Consider the following 11,389-nt stretch of genomic DNA (forward strand, 5'->3'; position numbering starts at 1 on the left):
ATTAAATGGGTTACCTAAAGTTATCCCTCAACTAAATAATCGTAGTTATCGAATAGTTCAAAATACCATTAAAATTTATGAGATAATTTTTTTATGAAATAAAAAACTCTAGTTCTCAAAACAACCTAATGGATCGTTACAAAAAAAGATAACATATTTTATCTATAAACTTAACTACCTTAAATTTAAGTCAAAAATTAATAATTAAAACACTTTATTAAGAATTGAGAGGTACGTTCAATTGTAACAAGGCTTAGTTTGAATGTCTAAATGGATATTTTGATATGTTTAAGAGGCTGACTATGTACACTAAGCCTTTTTATATCTATTGTGAGTTTGTGATAATGTTTTTTCAAAACAATGAAGCTTTTGATCAAGATTTTCTCAACTCACTCGTTTGGAATCTCGCTTGACTCAAAATCTTTATGCGTTGTTTTTTTGTGATGAAATTCGAGTTTGGCAAAAGGACCAGTTGAGCTTTAGCACATAAATGCTTCAGCTTAGTCATAATCGGCCCCACTATATGAGTCTTGATTGTGAACCGCCCCATATATATATATATATATATATCAATCTGATCCCCATCCTCAGAGGCGGACCCATCCCTGGTGTGTATTAAAAGCTAGATTAGTTTCAAATTCAGACGAAGACATCAACACAAGTCCAATTATAACGCCAAGTTCAAATAAAGAGGACGAATATGAAAGCAATAATTATCAATATGCTCAGGATCCACATGAGAATGATGGCTCCGGAATGAGCTTCGACTCCATTGCCTTGCATAATTTGTACACCTAAGTTCAGAACACAAAGACAATAAACACAGAGATAAGGACAACAAAGATCAAAATGATGAAAAGATCAAATATTTGTACGAAGATAAGATCAAGAAGAGATAAGGTATCTATGGTTGAAAACATAATGTAAAAAGTATTGTATGATAGTGTGCCATGTGGGTATACCCACAACTGTCCAGTAAAAATGAGTGTTGTCACTTTATCACTACCTTCCAAACGAGGAAAAAATTGTTAACAAAGCACACGTCTGTTAGTCGGTCAAAAAGATGAATTAATAATGCATATGACGATAGAGCCCACTGAACACCCGACCTCATTATTCAAGGAATATTATTTGTTTGTCGGCCATCAATAATGAGGACACGTAGCTAGCTTCAAAAACTTTCAATTCTCATTTCTTATGCCTATATAAGAGATAGTTATGTGTGCTAGAAAAGATAGAATAGAGAGAACACTTAGGAGAAAAAACCAGCATACTACTCCAAACCTTCAACATATTTCCCTTCCCTTTATGTATAACCTTTCTATCCTTCAACCAATCATCCCTGGTGTGTACTAAAAGCTTGAATAACAAGTGTGTTTGTATAAAGTTTTCAGCTTCTTTGCAAAGTTCTTCGAGGGTTCCCAAAAGGGAAACCCCTCTTAGTTAAATCATGTAAGTCTTACGATGTTTTATACCCAAATCTTTTTCCCAAAAATATGTTATTACTTTGATTTACAGTTTTCATATGTAAATAGTTGTACAGTTTAATCACTTTACCCTTAGTATATGGTTAATTTTTTAATTTCTTAATAACGATCATGGATTAACCTGTAAATTCTTAGGATTCTTGATATTGAAAGTCCTCTTAATGAACAAAGGACGAATTTGTTGTCAAATATATATATGGGGTGTGGTTAAAGATGAAGTTATCAAGAACATAGGCTAAGAAGAAGAGATAAACATGGTAAGATAAAAAAAAGAAAGAAATTTTGGTGTAAACCTCAAGACAGACATGACGAGACTAAATGAGAGAGGGAGTACTGAGTAGAATTTACAACATATTTGATAAAAACTCTATCTTTATTATGAAAAATCAATCTTTCAATTTAAATCATTTTATTGGTATCAGAGCGAGAAGTTTTTGGGAACAAGATATGCACAGACCCTTAAAAAATACTCAAGATTTAAAAGAGACAAAAAAACAAGTTACAAGATCTGTATTGGGAATATAAGCGACTTAATTATACAAAAGAAGATAATAGACTAGAATATTTGATCGATACTATATCCCGTAGAGAATACAAATTTGTTATACAACTTAAATCAAGACACAAGAATAGTTCATGAAAAGACATCCTTCTTACCGAGACATAAGATCTAGATATTGGTTACTTTATCGCGAATATAAGATAAATAGACTCTTGTATAATTACAAGGTATGTTAGAAGAATATGTAAAAGTAGCAGAAACTATAGATTATTTAGATAGAAAGTATAATAGTTTTAGAAAAGAATGAGTAGTTAAAGATGATCTGATAAGTGCCCTAAAGTAGAAAATATAAAGTTGTCAGAGTGATATTGTCACGACCCAAGCCTAGGGCCTAGACGCGACACGACGAATGAGACACCCGAAGGTACCTCACTCGAGCCTCTTAGCATTCATTAAGCATTTCATTAGTAATGATAAATAATAATAAGTGGAAATAACAATATTTATATATTTATGTCCAAACATACCTCTACTAATAGACTTGGCGGGGGCTAAGACATGTCCCTAGCTCACCCTCAATATAAGTGTCACAAAATATTTTAAATAAAGTCTTACTATTCTACATAACCAAAGCTTAGAATAAAAGGGATGTTGTTCCCGAAACATGGGAACTCACCACTAGCAAATCTTCAACTAATACGAGTTAGCCACGTGGAGGAGATCGAGGAGCGGCATCGATTCCTACATCGTGACATCATGTAGGCAAAAGTATGCGTTAGTACTTTGAATGTACTAAGTATGTGAGTATGCTATGAAATGAAGAACATAAGAGGGACATGAGAAAATCAATATGCATAAGTGAATGCATGCATTAGACATCATCATAGGAAACCTTAAAATATTCATTTTTGTGGGGAAGTGACCATAACCGACATTTAAGACCATGCGAGCTATTATATGGAATCCAACATAACCCCCTACGCTGGCACGGGGAGACTACTTGCCGGGTAGAACTCCATTCAATTTACATTCATTTATTTAACATTTGGTGGCTACAAGGGCCTAGCCGACAAGGGCTCCTATAGTGGCACATAGTTAATGCAACATGAGACTTTACTTAAGGACCCCTTAAGTCGAGTCCCCATCTACATGCTACATTCGGTGCTAGGTCAAATCCCACGAAATAGCATTTATATATCATAATAACATGAGCATTTATATAACTTTAGACATCAAATCATTTTCGGTGGAATAGCTCATTAAATATTTCATTTGATTCAACTATGTGAGAATTATCCCTTCACGTTGAATCCCTTCTTGGGCTAAAAGCCCTTTCATCATCATTCAATCATTTCTCAAGACTCCTTAATCATGGGCATTTGCTTCATAAACTTCCAATTCAACTCAATTTCACCTCACTTTAATCATGAGGAAAACTATGTGGAATTTCTTCATAAAACCTTTAAATGTATTTTGAAGAATTAATGCAAGCAAGAGAATGATGAAATGCATCAATTTAAAACATCTCAAAATAATCCACCATTCATACTTAAAACCCTCCTTCAAGCCTTCATAGAGGCACATTAGCAAATCATTCAATTCATGCATTTGAGAGTCAAAATACATCAATATGAGTAAATAAACTAAACATACACCATAATCTATGCATTTAAAGTCATCATATAAAAGCCCATAAAGATTCACCCTTAAAATTTCAATATAAATTTTGGAAAGAACTTTTGGACTCCATGGGTGGAAGGACCCATGGATGGAAGCTCACATACCTTGAGGAGTAAACTCTTGAATGAGAAACTTGAAAAGGAATGGAGGCTTTATCTTCTTGGAGATGGAGGAAGAAGGCTTGAGAGCACTTGGGAGGTTAGGGATTTTTGTTCTTAGAGTGTAAGTGAGTAAATGAGGAAAGGAGGCTTAGGAGTCTCTTACTAGGTGAATTTTCCTCTCAAAACGACCTCACTTTGGGTAACACACAAGGAAAGGCCGAAATGCCCCTTAAAAATCTGGAAAATGGGCTAAGACCCTGCTGGCGCTATAGTGGCGCGTCGCGCCACTGCAGCGCCAAGCAAAAATGGGCTTAAAAACCCTGCAACCTAATAGTAGCACGTCGCGCTATAGACCAAACTATTGAGGCTGTTTTCTGGCGCTATAGTGGCGTGTCGCGCCACTGGAGCGCTAGGCCTAAAAATCCTGCAATGGTCGCCTAGGCCTGAAATCCCTGCAGTACTAGTATGTAGTAAAATGGTCATAACTTTTGACTCCGAACTCCAAAAATTGCGATCTTGGTGGCGTTGGAAAGAAGACTCGAAGACCTTTAATTTGGTAGGTCGTGGTACACCCAGATCATTATATTCCGGGAGATATGGTCATTTGAAGTTGGCGCTTACATGAACTCTTTCCGGAAACTTAGTCGATGAGAATTCTTTGGACTTGGCTTGGTGTTACAGGTCCCTTATGACCCCTAAACACATCCAAAACACTTCAATTACTTAGAAATTGATCCTAACTCATATATGAAATTAGAAGTCGTTGGGTTCAAGCCTATACGCCTATGAAGGATGGTTCGAGTCTTGACTTGAAAGTTTTCAAGGCGTTACAGATATAGAGAGTAGTAATAATTGAATTAGATGGTGTAAAATGCGTATTAGACAGAACGCTTATCATCTAGGATAAATAAATACAAAATCAACCTTTATTTCAAAGATTTAAAAGAGTACATCAGTGGCTTCAACAGGAATTACATAATAAATCAGAAATAACACAGACATAAAAAAATTAAGAAATTTTTTAAGCTCATCAGAACCAGATCCAGATCCATATACAGAATATTTATGCAGACAACTAGATAGTCTTAAGAGGCAGATTAATTATTCTAATATTCGGATAAGACGATATAACAAAATACTTCATTCTATTCCGTTAGGATAGATATTATTCATGCCATTAGAATACATAAAGAAAATCAGATTAAGACAAAATTGGATACACGGAGAAAGAAAATATAAATCCGAACTTAAAAAGAATCTAGCTTGGTTAAATGAACAACTAGACAAACCGATATTTCAAATACCAACTTGTTCTACAGAATATTTATACAAGGAAAGGACCGAGCTTAGAGCTGTGTTACTCCAAAAAATTTCGAACATCGAGGCAGACATTAGATTTAACATTAATAGAATAGAATTATACGAAGTAATTTGGGAGATTACAAGTTTCCTAGGATAATAAAATAGATTCTCTAAAACATCTCGAATACCTAGACTTAGGAATACATCTTGAGAAGAAATAGAGAGCTCTACACAAAAACAATACTATCAGGTGTAATTTTATACAAGGTGAACACATATTACATTCGGAAGATAAATAGTACAATACACTAGTAGATTTAATTATAAATTTTAGTGTTAACGTTCAGTTAAAAGATAAAATCATAGTGAGACTTTTAGAGACAATAGGAAGCACTCAAAGTAAACAAAGAAAAATACTAGATAAATTAGAATAGAACTTTGACTTCTTAAAAGATCAACTACTAGAAGTTGACAGAAAAATTCAATATCTCAATACAAAATTTAATTTAGAAAAAAATACCTACAAAGGTAGAGATAGAAAGGTTAGTCAAAACAATTATTGAAAACCCTAAAGAACTAGAAATCAAAAATTCTCAGGTAGTAACAAAAATTATAGAACAAGTAGAAATAATAACCACTGAGATCAGTGACTTAAAAGGAATAATTAAAAGACTAGAACAGATTTCGCTTTCATGAGCGAAGAAGACATAAATTACAAGAAAGCCTTAAAAAATACAACAAAATTTCATTCAGATCCGGTAGAATTTTCAACAGATATTCCGTCAAGTCAAACAAATAAAGTTATATTAAAACAAAGTAATACAATAATAGCCTTGATAATAGAATTAAATATAAAAATAGAAAAATTAATAAAAGAAAAACAGCCCAAAGTTCAGGTACCTAAAAATATAGAAATAGACGAATTAATTAGTTAATTAAAAAAGGTAGAAATAACTCCACAAAAGGATAAGCAAAAGTTAGCTAGAAAACCACAACCATGGACTTTCTTTCAAATAGACCAAGAAGGACAACCGAAGAAAATAGTCAAAGAGAAGACAGACAAAGAGTAAGTTTTTTAGATAATAGAATTGGTAATAATATTATATCTAGAATATTATCGCTAAGACACTCTAGTCAAGAACAAAATCAAGAATTAAATAAAATAATAGATGTAGACAAAGATTTACAGATTTTCCAACAAAATCAATTAAAATTATTAGATCCAAAGAAATTATACAATGTAAAATGTTTCGCTAGGGATAATCAATTATACAAACATTATAGAGAAGAGCAAATATCAGTTATAGGAGAAACTTTTCAACATTAAACCTAGTTAACCCTACTTTCTTAAAAACAATTAGAAACCCTAAAATGATGTTAATGCATATGGGATTAATAGTTATAGAAATTAAAGGACTAACTAGAAAAAATTTAGGATCAAAAGTTTTAATAGTATTATACGATGATAGTATTAATAGTTTTAAAGAAATTTATAATAGGATTAACCGAAGTAGATATGACAAATAACGGAGGAATATTCTATATTAGCCCAGATTTCTTAATAAACTTAAAAGAATTTGGAAAACATATGAAAATAGGAATACAGACTAAAGGTTATGAAGAAATGCATAATGAAAATAATTTACTAATGTGCATAGGCTTTATAGGAAAAATGACCCTAAGTAGTAATACAAAGTTCAAACTACAAGTAAATGACGTAGTAGAAGTAATGGAAAACAAAGGTATAATATTAATAAAACCAATAAAAATAAATCCAGAAGAATATGCAGGATTAGAATGGAACTTAGACAAATTTAGTAAACCAAAAGTATTTGCACCAGAGGATCACTTAATGTACACTAGCTCTAAATATATATATATATATATAATATGTATTAGGCACCCAAAGACATAAAAACTAAATTGGTGCACTGGTTTGAATGTTGCACACCTTTAACATGAAAGGACAGGATTCAAATCCCAGTTACTACATCCTTTTTTCTTTTTATCTGTGAAGCTTAAAAATATTAAATATAATAAGGGGTGGCTAGTTTTGAACTTGCAACCTCATTGTGCAAAGTGAAGTTCAAAATCACCACTGCATAAAGGAAACTTTATTTAGCTAAGTCATTGAATTCATATTTATACATTAGTACATTAATTTTATATATTTATGTTTAATAAAATTATCATACAAATCGATATTCGGTGACATGCTTTAACTAACGTGCACTAGCAGTTGGTGGTGCACCCGTCGTCTTCAAATCCTAAGTTCGCCTCTGCTCATCCTCTTAGCTTCTTGATGTGTTTATTTTTTTTTTTAATATTTTGATATCTTGAGTAAAATTTTTGACTTCTATATTATCCAAAGATTCTTTATAAATATATAGTAAAACGTATAGTTTAATTAGGCCGCATCCTCATTCCTCATGTTTCACCCTTTATGGACTATGTATGTGAAGGAAATAGCATTTTTTGCGAGGCATAAAATTTTATATTTTCGTATCATAATATTATATAAATTATGTCTCTCACACTTAAAGAACTTATGTCTCAATCGCTAGACATAAATTTAAATTTTTAAAAATAAAATTAAAAATCAACTCATTAATCATTCAATTATATAAATAAAAGAAATAGGTGATTCTAAAAATATGAGAACAAATGTAATGTTAGATATTTCCTAAAGATTTTCACAATAAACCGTCTCCATATACTTGTCATTTTAAACTTTGCAAAAAAATTAATTATTGAGTGAATTGAATACTCATAAATTAAATTAACGTAAATTAGCAATGGAAATTGGAAAAAAATAAATTACACCCGTATTCACTGTAACAAAAATCACAACTTAAAATTTAAAATTCTATCTTTTTAAGAATTTGAAATCTCTTAAACAAATATTAATTTTAAATCAAATAATTAAAAGTTAAAATTGAGCCCCAAATTCTACGGTCAAACGCCTTCTTAGAGTTCAATATATATGCGAGAAATTAATTAAATTTGCTTTTAACTCTGTGAATCTATACTTCTGTATTATTCTCCTTAATTCCTTTTGTAATTTTCTTTCATTAAAGAATTGCATAATTAAAATCAGTCACTTGTGTAAAAATAAAAATAAAACTAAAAAAACAACAACAAGAGGCAGAACTCCATAACTATGAATTATGGTGGGCTATATTTGATTAATGGTTATTAATATTTGTGTTCTATTGTCTGATGAAATTACCTGGCATTAATTACTAGCACATTGATGATGAAATTTTAAACATGGAGCAACCATATTTAATTACCATTAGTATTTATCCTAACAGATTAATTGAGCATGGACCAGTTCCATTAATTGCTCCCTAGCTATATAATTTATCGCGGTCTTGTCATTTCGATATTATTCGCTCCATTCACTTTTGTTTATTCACTATTTTAAAAATAAATATCTATTTTTATTTGCCACTTTTAATATATGAAGAAAGATAATTATTATTTTTTATATTTCATTCTTAGAATTAATTATTTTTTTCTAATTATTTTTAAAACTTAATACTAAACATCAAGATAGTGTAGTAAAATAATTATATCAATTATTATTTTCTTAATGGACATGTCAAATCCAAATACAACAAGTAAAAGCGAAAGAAATTTTTGATAGTCTCACCACTACACAAAGTTCATTTACATGAACTCTAGAGCAAGCTTGAGTTGTATCATTGTCAACATCTAGTTGGAGAGGGGTGATAGATCGACAAAATGTCTAGTAGAGCCTGATTAGTTTAGGATTAGTAATTAAATAAGGAAAACTGCATAATTTGACATACTTTAATATCATATATAATTATTATCTATATTTTTAAAAATGTCTTTTAATTTATTTTTTTTATATTTGATTGATTAAAATATTTTTAAAAATATATTTTCCAAAAAAAAAGTTCCATGAAACTCAAAAAAATGAATTTTCTAATGATTTTTCAAATGTCAATTTTTTAATCGATTTAATTTGAAATTTTCACTAAACAGTGAACACATCTATCCATCCCCAACACCTCATCTCCTCCCACCTAACCTTCTCCCTCTGAATTATATATAAATATTTTTGAATAATATTTTTTATTTACTTACGAAATATCAAAATTCATTAAAAGAAAGTAGATATACTACGACATTTATTTAGTGACATTTGAAATAAATGTCAAGAAATAGAGATTTTCTCAACATTTATGAAAAAATGTCATAAAAATAATGATATTTAATGTAGATATCGTAAAAACAATGACATTAATATCAAACATCGTAAAAATAAAGATATTTGACGCAAAATATCGTAAAAATTGTCATGAAAATAATGACATTTGAGATAAATGTCATAAAAACAACGACATTTGGCATAAAATGTCGTTAAAACAACAACTTTTGATACAAATGTCAAAAATATTTGGTTGCTATTACTAACATTTACACATAATATTAAAAATCTAAATCTTTTTAAATTATTTCTCACCCTTCGTATTTAACTCTAGAAAACAAAGTTGGATACATAAATGTTTGTAATTATAATATACTCTCTTTCTTTCAATTTGTTTGTTTTACTTCAACTTTAATTCAATTTATTTTCAAATCATTACATATCGCATATCCAATCATGCTCTTAGTTTTAGACCACAAGATTCGAAAGTTTTCTTTATTTTCTTAAATTTCGTGTCATGTCATGTCAAAACTAAACAAATAGATTTAAATGGAGGGAGTAATTATAATTTGTATGTAACAAATTAATGAGTTGGAACTAAAAATGTGGTTTAAATGATTTATTTTTAAGTTAATTTAAAAGTAAAGTATACCATTTGAATAATAGCACTATTAAACATATCTACCAATAAGAAAAAAAAATTCTTGGACATTTTGACTTTTTAAAAATTTAAAGAATAAGATTAATTTTTGATAATATTTAAATAATATTAATTATTTTCAAATTATCAATACAACATAACCCATTTATAACTACGAAATCTCAGCTACAAAAAAAAAAAAGAAGCAAATTCCTCTTATTCTTTTTGTTGCTATAATTAATATATGTATATATATGTGCTAAATGTAAGCTTCAACATATTCTTATTACTTTTTGAATTTTTAGTTTTTAACAAATCTAGTATTTTTTTTCCAGCTTAACATAATAAAAAAAGACTGGTAGTTGGCAAACACAATGTGGGTAAGTTTAAACAAATCATAAGACAATTTTTTCCTTTATTATATTATACAGTCCTAATTTTTTTATGTGAACTTTTTGTGCAAATTTTTTGAAGAAAGTGAGATCTATTACTTGAAACAAATGCTTGACTTGTGGAGAGATGATTTCATAAAGCATTGTTGCAGAAATTAATTGGTATTTATGAATATGCAAATTGAATATAAATATTTGTGTTATGAAAAAATTAAATATATTAATATTTGAATAAATTTGGAATCGACATTAATTAAATGTTAGGAAATTTTAACGTGACATTTATAAATGCCACAAATAAATATCGTAAAATTTTTCATCAACATTAATTTAAATGTCAAAAAATTTAAGTGACATTTTTAATATGTCATAATAAATTTACGACACTAAAATTTCCGACATTTGATTTAAATGTAAAATAAATGTCAAAAATTAAATTTACGACATTTAAACAGCTTAATACGGTATTTATATAATGTCGTCGTATCTCTACTTTCTTGTAGTGATCTTGCTTTGAATATATATATATATATATATATATATATATATACATCAAATAAAACTGTTTGACACAAAGGATAAAAAGCAAATAAAACTGGTTACACAAAGGATAAAAAGGATAACTTATACGTAATATATCTGATGAAAGAAGTTGAAATGATTCATCATTTAACCCTTTATGTACGATTCAAAAGATACGATTCCAAGCAATAATTTCATTTACCTAACTCTATGAAATTTACCTAACTTTATTTCATGGAGATGTTGAGCAGGTGATTTTTTGAATTGATTTCAAGTTTAAAATTGATATCGCTAATTAAGGTTTATTTAATGTGATTTACCTCTTTATTCTGATTTGTGGATTATTATATTAAAACGAAATGTTCGCTCATTTGCACACAAAAAAATAGAGGCTGCGGAATCTCTATTTTTTTTTTAAAATAACTGCATGGAAGCATTAATTAAGTAAATTACATAACGTGGATTGTGCATGCTCTTTTTTTTTTCTTCTCTTTCCAGGACCATCTGGTCCTGGTTATCATATATTTATTAGCTTTCAATTATAGTTGCTAATAGCCTATACAGTAACATAAAGGACTGAAGG

The sequence above is a fragment of the Solanum dulcamara genome, chromosome 2, assembly GCF_947179165.1.
Source record: "Solanum dulcamara chromosome 2, daSolDulc1.2, whole genome shotgun sequence".
Classification (NCBI taxonomy): domain Eukaryota; kingdom Viridiplantae; phylum Streptophyta; class Magnoliopsida; order Solanales; family Solanaceae; genus Solanum; species Solanum dulcamara.